This window comes from Chiloscyllium plagiosum, chromosome 10 (genome assembly GCF_004010195.1).
Source record: "Chiloscyllium plagiosum isolate BGI_BamShark_2017 chromosome 10, ASM401019v2, whole genome shotgun sequence".
NCBI classification, from domain to species: domain Eukaryota; kingdom Metazoa; phylum Chordata; class Chondrichthyes; order Orectolobiformes; family Hemiscylliidae; genus Chiloscyllium; species Chiloscyllium plagiosum.
This window is the reverse complement of record NC_057719.1, coordinates 29031428-29039598: the sequence shown is the minus strand read 5'-3', so window position 1 is coordinate 29039598 and position 8171 is coordinate 29031428.

Here is an 8171-nt window from a genome sequence, read left to right as displayed (position 1 = left end):
ATCAATGATCTCCTACAATCTCTTCTGCCAGGCAGAAGATACAGACGATTGAACACATGCACTAGCAGGTTCAAGAGCAGCTTTTTCTCTGCCATTAGTGGACTGATGATTGGATTTTCTAACTTCAAATAATGTTAATCTTGTAAATGTTGTGCTTGCCTTGCATACATTCTGTGCGGTGTAACCTATATGCCTCACTCTATCCAAGTTTTGTTTTCACACTGTGATCTGTATGTCTTTGCTTATTATGATCTGCCTGTACTGCTCACAAACAAAGCTTTTCACTATACGAAGGTACACGTGATGATAACTCAAATGAAATTAAATCAAAACATAATTCCAGTCTTCTGATGATAAGACTTTTCTGAACTACCACCAAAATCTGTTTGATGACAAGAACTGGACAGACTTCTCAAAGTATGACCTTATTGTAAAAGCAAAGCACTAGAGATACTGGAAATCTGAAATAAAAACAAAAAGAGAAAGTGCTGGAGAAGCTCAGCAAACCTGATAGTATCTGTGAAGAGAGAAAGAGTAAACATTTCTTTCCTCTGAAGAAAAGTCACATTGGATTTGAAACATTAACTCTGTTTCTCTGTTCACAGAGGCTGCCTGACCTATTGAGTTTCTCCAGAACTTTATGATTTGATTATAGTTAGTTCAACCACGCACTGCTTCTCATCATATTTATTAGCAATATATCAGCAAAAACCTTCTGCTGGGCTGGTTCTTGTAGGTGTTTCTCTTCTCTGCACTCTGTGTTCTTGGACTACCCTCTTACAACTCTACTGCTGCTGCAACATATTGGGGAATGACTGCTGCATTCAAATACTAAAATCTTCTATCATTTTTGTCTTGTCCATGGTGATACTTTGAAAACTTCCTCTTCTCTTAAACTTGCTCACTTCAAATTTCATTTCAGGTTAATTACTTACCTTTTGATTATCCCTCTTAACTATGTAATTATGGTTGAATTTTATAAAGGCTTATACCAAGCACAAATCAATTTTTTGCTTGTTAACCAATTTGGAGAACAGAATTACTGACACGGAATGAAAGTCACTCAGTGCTTTTTACTGATTGTGCACCAGTTTTTGCCCCCGTGTATTTCTAACATTAATGAATAGTGAAAAATATAGCCCAAGGTGTTAAACTGAATAAAAATAGAAAGGGATTATGTCTTTGTATGGAATGCCCTCCTTTGAGAAAACAGCAGTTGCTATGGTAATGGACATTCCTTTTACCTTTAGATCAGCCTTCCCTGTACGAACAGCTGTGAATTGATTCCCAAACCAGTACTATTTATCCAAGCATTGATGCAGGTAAATACATGTGAAAACTCTACCAATGTGTGAAAATGGGCAATCTGTCATGTGTAGTAATTCATGTTGTGGAAAGAACAGCTTACTGTAGCAGCTTCAAAGATTACAATTGTGTTACATTACTGTTTTAACACCAGTAACAGTAATGTGAGAAGCACAGCTAGCAAGAAGCAGATTACACTGCATGTCGCAACATGCAGTCTGTCTAAAAGACAAGCACACTGAATACATTCAGTGGCATTTATACGTAGAGGTCTGTTTCCCCCAGCACCTTTTTTAAAACAAGGAGAAAATGATTGTCTGCACTTATTTCCTCAAATCATTAAAATATTCAATACTAATTTTAAGAAGTACCCAGGAACTCCAAAAGAACTAACCTGAAGTGGTGCCAGAGAGTTTCCCAATCCATGCTCTCAGGCACAAAGCCACACTGCTCACTTAAAATAATTAGCTTTAATGCATTTGAGAGTTCAGTTCAGGCTGACTTCAGAGTTACGCAGCCACCTTTGCACCAATACGCACCAGAAGTGCTTTTACATCAATTCCAAAAGTGGTAAAATAAAAATGGTATAATGCTGTCTTCTTTGGAACTTCTATTTTAAAGTCATCAGTTTCAGTACTTCAATTTTATTTTATTTCAATAACCAGTGTTGAAAGACAAAGCACTTGTCACCCAAACTTTCAAGTTACTAACATGTATGTTGTCCTAAAATAAGGCAAGGAATGACTCACGTCAATAGGTTTAATGGTTTTATTCTGGAACTGTCCCCTTACTTATAAAAGAATTAACAGCACTCAGTTAAGAGACCATTCATGTAAACACCTATATTTTCGAGCATAAACTAAACCAAAGAACTCTGGATGTCAGAAATCTGAAACAATAGTAGAATTTTCAGGAGAACTCAGCAGGTCTGCGGTTCTGTGAAAGGGTCATTGGACCTGAAACTCTGCTTTCTGTCCACAGAAGCTGCCAGACCTGCTGCGTTTCTCCACCAATCTGTTTATATTTTCTAGCAGACTTACAACAATGATGATGAATGTATCTGTAATAGCACCTTACTGAAACACTATTCAACAAAATCTGATACTAAGCTACAGAAGAAGGTTTTAGGATCAGATTGGTCATCAAATTGGTCAAAGGGCTAGGTTTTGTGGAGCACACTGGAGGAAAAAAAGGAGATGGAGAGGTTAAAGGACAGAACTGCAAAGCTTGCAACCTCAATAGCTGAAGGTGACGCAGTGATAGGGAGATTAAATTTGGGGTTGCTGAAGAAACTAGAATCGAAGCTTGCATTACATTATTGGGCTAGGACACTGAGGAGATAATAGAGATCAGGATGGATGAGGCCATGATGGTCTGGAAAACAAGGATGAGAATATCATAACTGAGCATTGCTTAACTGGAATCCAGTATAGGTTTGGAAAGATCAGCCTATGATGGTATGGAAGACCTTCCTATTGCTGAATTAAATGTAGCTCTCAAAGAGTTAAGTTCAGACAACAAAAGGATTGGCAGGTTATGAGAATATTTTTGACTAGGCCATCATCCTCAAGACAATGAAAGACAGTTTAACATTCCAATGATCATTTCCTTTAATTGTTCTGTGACAATCCTATTTATTTGAACTCAGCAGGGGTCATTGCCAGGTTAGGCAGGTGGATTTAGCTTGGAATGAAGTTTGACAAAAAACTGACACTGGAATCAAGCTTCAAGAAAAAGCTTTCAAAACTGGGTCATTTAAGAACATGCTTTTAGTCAAAGAAAATGAGTGCTATAGCAAGAATATGTTGATCATTGTTATATTATTATACTAAGATAAATGAAATTAATCAATAAGTGAAATTAATTGCAACTAATTGCACATTTTCAATTTGTGTGGTGGAGTCAATTAGCCTTTTGTATTAAACCTAATCTTTTTGAGTGGTATCTTGGTAAGAAACACACATGCAAAAGACCAGATATCTGCCCCAAAGCACAAAGAGATGATACTGTAACATTTCCAGTTATATCATACAAGTAAATATAGGTGTGTGCCAACTATTTTAAAAGTAAGTCACTTAAGTTATTATAATGAAGTGACTGATGCACCAAACCTGCAAAGGTATGTATAGCACACCTATTGTAACAGACAGCTCAAGGAGACAGGCTATTGAAAGGAAAGTAATTAAATGTGTAAATGGATGACAGGAGATCCTGGGGGATGGGAAAAGAACAGTAAGTAAAGGTGTGCCATCAACAAATGTTAAAAGTAGGATATTTCTGTGTAGTGATAAGCAGTGGAGAGTTATTACATAATATTACATTACAACACTTCAAAAGTGCTTTGGGTAAAGTGCTTTGAGATGCCGGAGGTCATGAATAGTGTTGTACAAATTCAAGTCTTTAACTCATTCTTTTTTAAAGATATTAGTGCTCAGCGTTTGGTGGGACAGGTAGTGCCAAGAGGAAGTTGGATCGAGAAGAATAAGGAGCAGCTACAGCGGCCTGGGAAAGGAGTGGTGGTAAGAAGGCCAAGCATGGATTTGGGAGTGATGGGTATATGGGATAGTTAGAGATGACAGCAGAAGTGTTAGACCAACAAAATATTAAAATCCATTAAAAAACAAAAGAACTGGATACTGTGAATCAAAAACAAAAACAGAAATTGCTGGACAAGCTCAGCTGGCCTGGCACCAACTATGAATAGAAATCAGAGTTAATGTTTTGGGTCTGGTGACCTTTCCTCAGAACTGCTCAGAGGGCAGTTTAGAGTCAACCACATTGCTGTGAGTCTGGGGTCACATGTAGGTCAGATCAGGGAAGGACAATAGATTTCCTTCCCTAAATGACATTAGTGAACCAGATAGGTTTTTCTGACAACCAGCAAGAGTTTCATGGTCATCATTAGATTCTTAATCCCAGAATTTTTTATTGAATTCAAGTTCCACCATCTGCCATGACACAACTTGATCGAGCCCTGACTTACACTGAACTAGAGAAACATTGAAATCATTATTACTGAATCAATAAATTCAGCCTTTCCTAACCTGTAATCATCATTATTGGGGAAATCCTTTTAGTGAACTTCCTTCTATCCTGTAGCCTTGAGGTCAGGAAAGCTGAGTTCCAGATCAGTACAAGGAACTGGGATTAAGTTATTGAGAAATGTTTCACATGCTAGATGTCTTGAAATGCATAAAAGTTGATAAATCCCCCTGAACAGGTGTAGGTGGGGGGTATTGCAGATGCTGGAGATTAGAGTCAGGATTAGAGTGGTGCTGGGAAAGGACAGCAGGTTAGGCAGCATCAAAGGAGCAGGAAAATTGATGTTTCGGGCAAAAGCCCTTCAACAGGTGCTGGAAGAGCGCAGCAGGTCAGGCACCGTCCAAGGAGCAGGAAAATCAAAGTTTTGGGCAAAAGCCCTTCAACCCTCCTGTTGAAGGGCTTTTGCCTGAGAGGTCGATTTTCCTGTTCCTTGGAAGCTGCCTGACCGACTGTGCTTTTCCAACATCACTCTCGTCTTGACCCTGAACAGGTCATAGAGTCATAGAGACGTACAGCATGGAAACAGACCCTTCGGTCCAACCCATCCATGCCGACCAGATATCCCAACCCAATCTAGTCCCACCTGCCAGCATCCAGTCCATATTCCTCCAAACCCTTCCTATTCATATACCCATCCAAATGCCTCTTACATTTTTCAATTGTACCAGCCTCCACCATTTCCTCTGGCAGCTCATCCCATACACGTAATCTGTGTGAAAAAGTTGCATCGTAGGTCCCTTTTATATCTTTCCCTTCTCACCTTAAACCTATGCCCTCTAGTTCTGGACTCCCCGACCCCAGGGAAAAGACTTTGCCTATTTACCCTATCCATGCCCCTCATAATTTTGTAGACCTCCACCAGTTACCTGTCCTGCCCTATTTCCCAAAAGTAGGTCGAGTTTTGCCCCTTCCCAATTAGGACTCTATCAACTGCTAGAGGAAACTTTCCTGAATGCACTTAACAAGTTCCATCCCATCTAAGCCCTTAACGCTATAGTTGCTAAATTTGCTGGTGACACAAAGATAGGTAGGAAAGATAGGGTGCAAAAAGGAGTAAGGAGGCGCAACAAGATAAACATTGGTTAAGTGAATGTACAAAGATCTAGCTCAGGGAGTGTAATCGGGAAAATGTGAAATTATTCATTTTGACATGAAGAAGGTGTACCCTAAAACTCTGTGGGAAGCTAGGGAAGTGATTGCTGGGCCTCTTGCTGAGGCATTTGTATAATTGATAGTCACAGGTGAGATCCGCAAGACTGGAGGTTGGCTAACATGATGCCACTGTTTAAGAAGGATGGTAAGGGCATGCCAGAGAATTATAGACCGGTGACCCTGATGTCGGTGGTGGCAAGTTGTTGAAGGGATTCTTGAGGGACAGGATGTACATGTATTTGGAAAGGCAAGGACTGATTAGGGACAGTCAACATGGCTTTGTGCGTGGGAAATCATGTCTCACAAACTTGATTGAGTTTCTTGAAGAAGTAACAAAGAGGATTGATGAGGGCAGAGTGGTATACATGATATATATGGACTTCAGTAAGGCGTTCCACAAGGTTCCCCATGGGGGTCTGATTAGCAAGGTTAGATCTCATGGAATACAGGGAGAACTAGCCATTTAGATACAAAACTGGCTCAAAGGTAGAAGACAGAGGGTAATGGTGGAGGGTTTTTTTCAGACTGGAGGTCTGTGACCAGTCGAGTGCCACAAGGTCCGCTGGGTCCTCTATTTTTCATCATTTATATAAATAATTTGGATGTGAACTTAAGAGGTATAGTTCGTAAGTTTGCAGATGACACCAAAATTGGAGATGTAGTGGACAACGAAGAAGATTACCTCAGATTACAATGAGATCTTGATCAGATTGAAGAAGGCGTTTGATATGCTTTCCTATATTGGTCAGATAATTGAGTACAGGAGTTGGGAGGTCAAGTTGTGGCTGTACAGGACATTGGTTAGGGCACTTTTCGAATATTGCGTGCAAGGTTCAGAAAAGATTTACAAGGATGTTGCCAGTGTTGGAGGATTTGAGCTATAGGGAGAGGTTGAATAGGCTAGGGCATTTTCCCTGGACCGTTGGAAGCTGAGGGGTGACCTTATAGAGGTTTATAAATCATGAGGGGTATGGATAGGGTAAATAGACAAGGTCTATTCCCTGGGGTGGGGGAGTCCAGAACTAGAGGACTGAGGCTTAGGGTGAGAGGGAAGGATATAAAAGAGATCTAAGAGGCAATCTTTTCACATGGAGGATGGAGTGTGTGTGGAATGGGCTACCAGAGGAAGTGGTGGAGGCTGGTACAATTGCAACATTTAAGAGGCATTTGGATGGGTATATGAATAGAAAGGGTTTGGAGGGATATGGGCCGGGTGCTAGCAGGTGGGACTATATTGGGTTGGGATATCTGGTTGGCATGGACAATTTAACTGAAGGGTCTGTTTCTATGCAGTACATCTCTATGACTCTATGTTAAAAATCATAATCAGAATTTAATGCATTGCTAAACACACTGGACGAACTTAAAAATGATAGTAAATAATGACCGAGTACTAGGTTTTTTTGTGTGTATGCACCTGGAGTGCAGGACACATCCCCAGTTATTCTGACGGCCAGAGAGTTATTGAGGCAGTGCAGACTGGAGGTGCACATTAGGACCCTGGGAATATAGATGCAACTGACTCCATGGGAATTGCCTGGAAAATTGAAGATCTGACAGAAAGATCCTCTGTGTCTGGAACCTTCTGAGAAAACCCTTTAACATTAAAGTATTTGAAGAGCTCTATTTCTGTTAAGCTAATAGTTACCCAGGAAAAGTGAATCAATTAAAAGCCTATTTCAACTTATATCTATTAAGCTGACCTTCACCACCACCCTCTCTCCAATTTATAATACCATACATGCCCTATCACATCTCCTTCTCCAATTCCTTACATACTTCAGACCTCTAACAACTAACACACCCATCCACACCTCCATGATTGGAAACCCCCAATTGCCCCAGACCTGACAACACCCTGCAGAAAGCCCCATAGTTCCTCCACTCTGCTGGTCCCACCAGCCTTTGCCCACAATCACTTATCTGGCATGGTACCTCCCTTGCATCCTATTCATCTGTCACCCAAACCCTTTAGTCAACTGCAACTCTAATCCCACACTTACTTTTCATATTTACCCTTACACAGCAAAGCATCTCCCTGTGTTGCTGGATATTTAAATCTCAGAACATGGCACATTGACTGCTGCAAAAGGAGCAAGCTTTGACAACCCCTGTCGACTCTACACTATAGGGGAAGATGTGTTGGTTTCACCTATGTTCTGAAGGAGCTGCCGAAGGAGCCAGGATTGGAATGTCCAGCTGGAATTGCAGAGCACAACATTAATAGAAAACAAATAAGCCAATGCCACTCCTCAGAAAATCATTGCCATTGTACTATCATGGTCTTGGTGCACAACAACAGCAGTTTTAGGCAAACAGCGTAATTTTTAGCAACACTAGGTTAAATAGACAATAGCGCCATCTGGTGTGGAGATCAAGGTCGGGAAAAATTCCAATAGGTCATACAGTAATAAAGGTAAAAACAGGTGCTACAGATGCTGGATTCTAGATTAGAATGGTGCTGGAAAAGCACAGCAGCTCAGGCAGCATCTGAGGAGCAGGAGAATCAACGTTTCGGGCAAAAGCCCTTCATCAGGAATAGAGGCAGAGTGCCTGCAGGTTGGAGAGATAAATGAGAGGAGGGTTGGGGTGGGGGAAGATAGCAAAGAGTACAATGGGTGAATGGGGATGGGGATGAAGGTGATAGGTCAGAGAGGAGGGTGGAGTGGATA